The 8,068-nt window shown below is 39.1% G+C and overlaps 1 long non-coding RNA gene across 1 annotated transcript; it reads left to right on the top strand.

Moving 5' to 3' along the window:
- The first annotated feature begins 151 nt into the window (after positions 1 to 151).
- On the top strand, positions 152 to 6,259 carry LOC128561420 (uncharacterized). Its single transcript, XR_008373245.1, has 4 exons — positions 152 to 440; positions 3,986 to 4,129; positions 4,917 to 5,099; positions 5,950 to 6,259. It is a non-coding gene; the product is annotated as an uncharacterized LOC128561420 (long non-coding RNA).
- The last annotated feature ends 1,809 nt before the right edge of the window (positions 6,260 to 8,068 follow it).

The raw sequence follows: 8,068 nt of genomic DNA, 5'->3' as shown, positions 1-8,068 counted from the left end.
GCGGGCCCCACCCCTCCTCCACCCCCCTTTCCCCCTACACCCTCCGCTGCCTCTAAGGTTTCTCTATTGTGATTGGAAACCCGAGCACCGCCCAACCCTCCCCCCGGCTCGCTCAATCCCCTTCAAGGACACGGGCCCGGGTGTGCACGCGCCTCCCCAGCTCCCCCAAAGCGGAGGTCACCTTCTGCCGGCCAGGCGGTCTCCGTTCCCGGCCGGTGTCGCGTCTCACAGGCCCGGGGATGCAGAGACCCGCGGTTTCTAAGACCTGCCTCCCTCCGACTCTTCTGGATTTCAACGCCCTGGTTCAGATAGATTTAGCCCAAATAGAAATGAATTTCTATGTTGCGTTCCGGTTCAACTTCAGAGGACCAGTCTTAGCCCTAAGATGTTGTCGATGTGTTTCTCTGGAATTGTACAGGAGCTTCTGAACATTTTAAAAGGTACAACAGAATTTCGATCATCTCTGTTTTAAAGTTCATTTGATGAAAATGACTATGGTTTTCACTTGCGTTCAACAAATAGCACATGGATTACCTACCAATTGCCTCAGGGAGGCCTGGTCCCTGCCCTCGGAAGGTCCTCTAGAAATCTGCCTTGGTGTCAAAGTCAGGAAGTGATGGGACCTTGAAGTGAGGTCCAGTTTCATTTTTAATCCCTGAGTAACACCAAACTGGACGTCTTTACTCAACACTCAACCGGGTGCCTCATTCATTGATGAATAAACGAATGATCAGACCATTAGAGAAGTTCTGAAGCGTCCTCTTCAGTTGATTTTTATTTTTCGTATTTAAAATTCTTTCAAATACATAGTCTAGCAATTTCACAAACCCCTTGCATATGAAAGAGTTCTTTTGTTTTTGTAAATGTATATTTCTTATAAAAGACTATTAATTCATTTAGTTTCTTCTTGGGGCAAAGCATTTAAGGTGCAAACATGAATATAACACGATGAGGTGTACCTGGTTCAATGGAGATAGACAAATAAACAATCTATTTCAGTTATAATACAGTGTGATAAGTGATAATAGAAATTCAGTGAAAGCACACTAAAACTTCAGAGGTAGAAATCACTAAGAAAGGGGTGTACTGAAGAATTGATAAGCATCCAGCTCTCCAAGGGTTTCCAAGATGATAGCATCTGGTTAGTGGGACTTTAACTGATGCTCAAGATACAGTCCAGTTACAAAGCGAAATGTGATGATGAAGGAAAGAGCTTGGAGGATAATCTCAAAACTATTATGTTATTCCCAAATCCAAGTTTGAAGCAAGTCACCCTAGCAAGCTATTTGGACCTCTTTCTCTTCTTCTTTCCAAAATGGTCCATTACTAGGTGCTCTAGACTTCCAAATATCATTTCAGTTATTCCTCTTCCCTCTGTGTCTTTAAGTGTGACGGAGGAATAAAGGAAAAGAGGTCTCTATTTCCTTCTTCTGCCCTCATTTCCATTACTCCCCGGGTGGTGTTCTGATCTGATTGATCAAAGTGCATTCTCCAGTCTGTAACTCTAAATGCCAAGAGAACACACAGTACTACCCTCAGACACGCTTGAGGATTATATATACTCTGGAAAGTTGCCTTGGAAGTATGAAGGACAATTTTATATATACAACAATTCAGGCAATATACTATCCATAACATTCTATTTTTAAAATTAATCATTGGGGAGCTATATGCTAACTCATTGGAAAAGAAGCCAAAGCAGGAATCCATGAAAGGGGAAATGATGGCATAAAAGTATATGCAGTGAGGGCTAAACCAGGTAATTCATTTATTTTTTTTTTCATTTATTATGTTACAGAGTTAAAAATTAATTAAGCCAAAGAGCTACTGCAAACCGATAGTAACAATGTAACAATCCTAGGAAGCTTAACTTGCAGGCCTGTTTGTGCTTGTTCATTCTCTTCTTCTCACTGGGATGGCTCAATGGTCTCCAGACAAGGGGTGGAGAAGCTGCAAAAGTAGAACAGAGGAAGAACAATGGAGTATCAGGGCCAGAGGGAACGATGTGTGCATGGGTCATGAAGACCCTGGGTTAGCTAAAGCCTTGTGTGTCTACAAAAGAGCCTAACCTCCTCTCAACGGGGGGTAGCAGTTTTTAAAATGAGGGTCTGCCATCCTCTCCATTTGCTGGCAAATCAATAAACCTTCCTTTCTTTTCTCCATTTAAAATTTAATGTGCCAAGAAGCTCTAAACCAGTTAATCGGTTTCCAGAAATTTGGTTATAAACTGAAAGCTAACATCAACAACTGTCAAAAGAGACGGTTAATTTTTCAAAAGGTATTTTCTGAGAACTTCCCTTATGACAGGCACTGTTTGAGGGATCAAGACAGCATTCCTGCTAGTGGAGAACATACTAATATAGTCTAGAGGAGAATCATACACAATACACAAGTTAATGAATACAAGAGATTGGCTATCCAGGTGTCGTAACATGTGCCTGTAGTCCCAGCTTGGGAAGCTGAGGCAGGAAATCCTTTAAGCTTAGGAGTTCAAGACCTACCTGGGAAACATAATAAGACACAGAGAAAGAAAAAATAACAGGATAAATGATATAAACATAACAACACGCGATTGTCCTGGCTGGGCTTCTCTAGCCTGTAGGCTGTCGTGAACAATATTTGTGAAGTGTCACAGTATAGCCTACTGCAGAGGGTAGAATGGTTTGCTCTTCACTAAATCACTCCAAACTGCTGTATTTTTGACCTCCTTTGCCTTTAAAAGAATTATCTTCTATTTTCAGATTGTCAACTCTTTCAGAACTGTATTCATAGACTTGGAGAATGGAACAGGAGCTTTAAAGTAATCTAAACCAAATGAATGCCCCCAATTTGAATGCCTGGCCTCAAGTTACTCTAAGTTAAGAATAGAACCATAAATAATTTTGAACTTGCCGCTGTCTATGTACTTTCTGTGGGAATTCTTTCTTAACTCTATTTTGCTGCTTTTGTTCTTCTGTAGCCACAAAACCAGATTAGCTAATCTTTTTGGAACTAAATTCCTTGTGAGTATTTTATTCATCTTCATGTCTCCAAGTAACATAGTATCTCTGACAAGATACTCTTCTGTCTCCCAGACCAGACCTATTAAACTTGGAGCACAATATGAACAAATGAACCTGAGTTAGGATTTTAGAGACATCCATTGGTTTGTAGATTCTTTTACAGCAGTTTTCTTTGCAATTTGTTTCTCAATTTTCCAAGCATATTTCAAAGAATTGAAATTCTATGAAGCTGAGTTTCAGGTAGATGAGGTGTTACTATAACAGCAATCAATGTATTCTTGTAAATGGAGAGTACCTGTTCCCGGTGGATGTCCCTAACTACAAAAAGCAAAAAGGGCCAGGGAGAAAAACCAACACCAGTGGAGAAAGAAGAGAATTGAGGGCTTACTGTCCCCAAAGCAAGGGAACTATATTTTAATTGCCTAGCCATTCTTTACATAGTTGTAACACAGAATACCTTTTCTTTTCTTTCTTTCTTTTTTTTTTTTTTGGTAGAGACAGAGTCTTACTTTACCGCTCTCGGTAGAGTGCCATGATGTCACAGGACTCACACAGCAACCTCCAGCTCTTGGGCTTACGCGATTCTCTTGCCTCAGCCTCCCGAGTAGCTGGGACTACAGGCGCCCGCCACAATGCCCGGCTATTTTTGTGTTGTAGTTCGTCCGGGGCTGGGTTTGAACCCACCACCCTCGGTATGTGGGGCTGGCGTCCTACTCACTGAGCCACAGGCACCGCTCCAGAGTACCTTTTCTGTGTACAAAAAAGCTCTTCTTTTTAGAAGGAAGGTAGTTTTATTCTGAATTATACTAAGAGGTTTGAATTGACTCATTGTGGTTTCTGGCTGGATGTGGTCTTACTTGTGCTAGGAAGTAAATTCCTAATGTGTCTGAATGACAGATATTTAAAAGTAGTTTGTTGGTAACAAATACCTGAGCTTGAAGCAATGCGTGTACATGGAATTTTTATTTCTCATGTTCTCGCAGGATGTTTGCTTTGAGTGTCTGAAAAACGTTAGTGGAAAATGCTTTGAGTAAACATGTTCTACTTCTGGAGAAAGGCCTTCTTGTGGTCTCCTGTGGGCGGAGACGATGACTCTGTGAAAGTCACCTCAGATAAGCCTTAACTTGGTAAGGATTTAGCTTTCCTTGGGGGATGGGGGAAGAAAACAATCCTACGTAGTGAACTAAAGCTCATAGATCTTGCCTGAAACTGAGCTTTCAGGTAGATTAGTTCCAGTAGAGCCGCTCTGAAACCAGAGCTTTGCTATAGCTCTTCACTGGGTGTCCTCAGCACTGCCCAGGCTCTGCTTCTGGGAATAGAAGTACCCATCTCACATGCGCTTTGGGCATTGCAGAAGTCTTCACTGTGTGAAGGACTCTGATGCCATCTGTAGTGTCCCTTTCTAGAACCATGGCCATTATCTCATCTGGTGCCAAAGTCTTTCTGTGGTAGTTACGAGTACTTCTTCCCTTATTTTATTTTATTTTATTTATTTATTTAAAGTAAAGGCATTTTATTTATTCATTTATTTATTTTGAGATAGAGTCTCACTTTGTCACCTTGGGTAGAGTGCCATGGCATCATATCTCACAGCAGCCTCAAATTCTTGGACTCAAGTGATCCTCTTGCCTCAGCCTCCCAAGTAGCTGGGACTATAGGTGCCTGCCACAATGTCCGGCTATTTTTAGAGATGGGGGTCTCACTCTTGTTCTGGCTGGTCTTGAACTCCAGACCTCAAGGGATCCACTCGCCTCAGCCTCCCAGAGTGCTAGGATTACAGGTGTGAGCCACCGCACCTGGCCACCTTTTCTTATTTTTGAGACCCCGGAAGAAAAGGAGTAGTTTCTGGATGCTTTCCCTCTTTCCCTCTGCTCATTTCCAATCACTGATTTTTCTTTTTTTTTTTACTTTTAGCAAATAAAAGGTAAAGAATCAAACAGGATGAAAATGCTTACAGTGCTGTGTATTGTAAGCTTCTGTCTCAGCTCCCATCCTGATCCTCAGACCAACTGCTCATTCTTTCTGACTTCTTGAACTATAGTATGGAAACCAGCTGCTGTTTCTCTTCTCTCCTGTTCTCATTTAAAGTATTAATGAGTATGTAGTCATCTAAATGCATGATTTGTGAAATGGAGAGTATTATTTTAAACTGGAAAAAGTGAGATTTTAAACTGGAAAACGCTGTTGTCTTCTTATCTAAAGTTTTTTTTAGATTTCTATAAAGCAGTGTACCACCAGGAATTTGTTTTATATGGTTTTTTAAAAGGCTTTTACAATAGAACCTCCCTAGTTGACCACTTCCCTACAATAACCATGTCCTTGAGTTGACCTAATTCTCATAGACTGGACATGCACCACATGTACGCATCAGTACAGTAGGCTAGTTCCTTACGGTGACCATCTCCACATGTTTACCAGTCTGTTAGAGAGGGTACACTGCATTTATTGAGAAAAATACTATGTGCTAGGCATGTAATACAAAAACCGCATGTGGTAATGTACTCACATAAATTAACCATATATGATGTTACTTTACTTGTATTAACTCACTATATCCACCCTGTATGGTGGGTACTCTTATTTTTCCTATTTTAAGGATCAGAGGAAACTAAGTCTAGAAGGCCATTAGTCTGCCTAGGATCACACAGCTAGGAAGTGAACTCCGTGTGTGTGTGTGTGTGTGTGTGTGTGTTTATGTTTTAAAATTTGGGGATCATTCTTCATTTGTGGATTTATACAGATTTGCTTCCTTTTAAAAAATGGGTACTAAATATTTAATCATTCAGAAATACAATGACTTATTTAACTGCTCCCATATTTTGAAACATGATACTTTTACTATGATAAATAACATTATATATGTACATGTGTGTATGTATGTGTATATATATATATAAAATATCTCCTTTTACATTGTAGTCATCTATATTTGTTATTTCTTCCTTAGGATCTCTGTAAGTAAAATTTCTGAGTCAAAAAGCAGAACGAACTGTTTTCCATAAGGCCCTATCCTTCCATCCTCCCCCAACTGTGTCTTTCTTTTTACACTTTTGTTATAGTGAATATTATTATTTTTCCAGCTTGTCAGGTGACAATGGTATTTTGTTCTCTGATTATTGATAAAGATACATACCTTTGCATTTGCAGTTTAAAATTTTTTTTTCATAATCTGCTAATCTGCCAGGGTGGACCTTTGTCTTGTTTTGTTTTCTTTACCTAGTGACTCTATTCACCTTACTTCTAAAACTAACCGTGGGTTTTTTAATCTTCTCACCCCTTCCTTCCATTAAATACCCTGGAACTTCTAGAGGAAAGAACGTGTTTAAAACTGGAGGCAACTGAGGGGAAATTGAGAGACCAGAGAGAAACCGGGTGATGACATTTCAGCCCCTGCCTTAAGACTAACCTGAGCCAGCCTCACGGTTCAGTCAACCAAATCAGTGAACACAGAACCGGCCCTCACTGCTGTATTCCATTTTCCACTTTTAACCACAATGTCCTTATTATTTTAATACAAAATATTAAAAATGTGGGCAATTCAAAAAATGTTTTATTTGGAACTAATTTTATACTCACAGAAAGTTGTTTGCAGAGTTCCCGAGGGTCCACCACTTAGTCTCCCCCAACAATAACTTTCTTCACCATTGTACTTATTAGAAGCAGAATATGGACACTGATACACTACCATAAATTAAACTATGGACCTTATTTCACCATTTTGTATACACAGATGAGTGTTTTAAAAATATACATATCTTGGGTGGCGCCTGTGGCTCAAAGGTGTTAGGGCGCCAGCCCCATATACCAAAGGTGGTCAGTTCAAACACAGCCCCAGCCAAAAACTGCAAAAAAATTAAAATATATATATATATATACACATATCTTTATATTGAACAATTTGTGCATGTGCACAGATTATCTTTCTAGCTAGGAAATAAATGTTAGAAATACTTAAATATTTTAACTTTAAACTACTATCTAGGTGTTGAGGCAGTGTTATGGACTCAGGAATTTATTTTACTTCTAAATAGGGAATGTTGAGGAGGACATTTGCCTCAGGCATTTTGATGGTGGACTGTGTATGTAAGTTAGTTATTATGCCTTGGTCATATTTAAGATAGGTTAAAATGTAACTTTTTGCGATGTCCTTGTGTTAACACAAAGGAATTTTTTTCTACCCCTGGTCTGTCACTGGTGGTTGAAATTAGTCAGGCTTAATGAGTTTCTAAAAGCCATTTCTGGACAGCTGTGTTTACCTTTCTCTCCAAATGCTCAGCGGTACTGCCTAAGCAAAAATAAATAAAGAATACTTTATTCATCTGCATTTAAATATAAAAACCCTGAGTTCAGTGTCTCCTTTTGTTTTCTTGGATCTTAGCCTATAACAAACAAGGAAAAAATAATCAATGACAAAATAAACTAAATTTAAAAACAAAGAGAAAACTACTAGAAAAAGAGGTGAACCCAAAAGAACCCCTAATACTCAGAATCCTGAAGTTGCTTAAATGAAATGTTGTTAAGTGAACAATGGGGGCTACTGGGAATGGACTGCAAAGGAGCTACTATATATTAATGTTTACTATGTGGTTGATGCTACACTAGGTGCTTTGAATGAATCAGTAGACTCTTGCAAGTATAGTCAAAAGTATACTTATGCTATTGACCTCGAGTAATATGTCTAATAGTGTTTGATAAATAAGGATAATAATCTAATGAATTATAAGAATCATTGTAAAATTGAGAGGGAGAGAAATAAGCCAATTTCTGGCTAAGTAATACCATACTGGCAGCTTACCTCTTAATTTTATTTTATAAGTAGTCCTTAATTTTCATAAAGAATTGAAAAAAAAATAGAGAAATATATAAGTAGAAAGCAAAAGTACTTTCCCCACATCACAATTTTCTTTCCCTAGCGGTAATCACCACTAACATTTTAACAGACATCTTTCTATTATTCCAAAAATTTTTTGTTTGTTTTTTGAGACAAGTTCTCACTCTGTTACCTGGGCTAGAGTACAGTGACATCATCAAAGCTCACTGCAGGTTCTGATTTGGGGGGTGAAGCA

This window comes from Nycticebus coucang, chromosome 12 (genome assembly GCF_027406575.1).
Source record: "Nycticebus coucang isolate mNycCou1 chromosome 12, mNycCou1.pri, whole genome shotgun sequence".
Lineage (NCBI taxonomy): Eukaryota > Metazoa > Chordata > Mammalia > Primates > Lorisidae > Nycticebus > Nycticebus coucang.
Note: the sequence above shows the minus strand (reverse complement) of the source record. Positions and strands in the feature narration are given on the sequence as shown.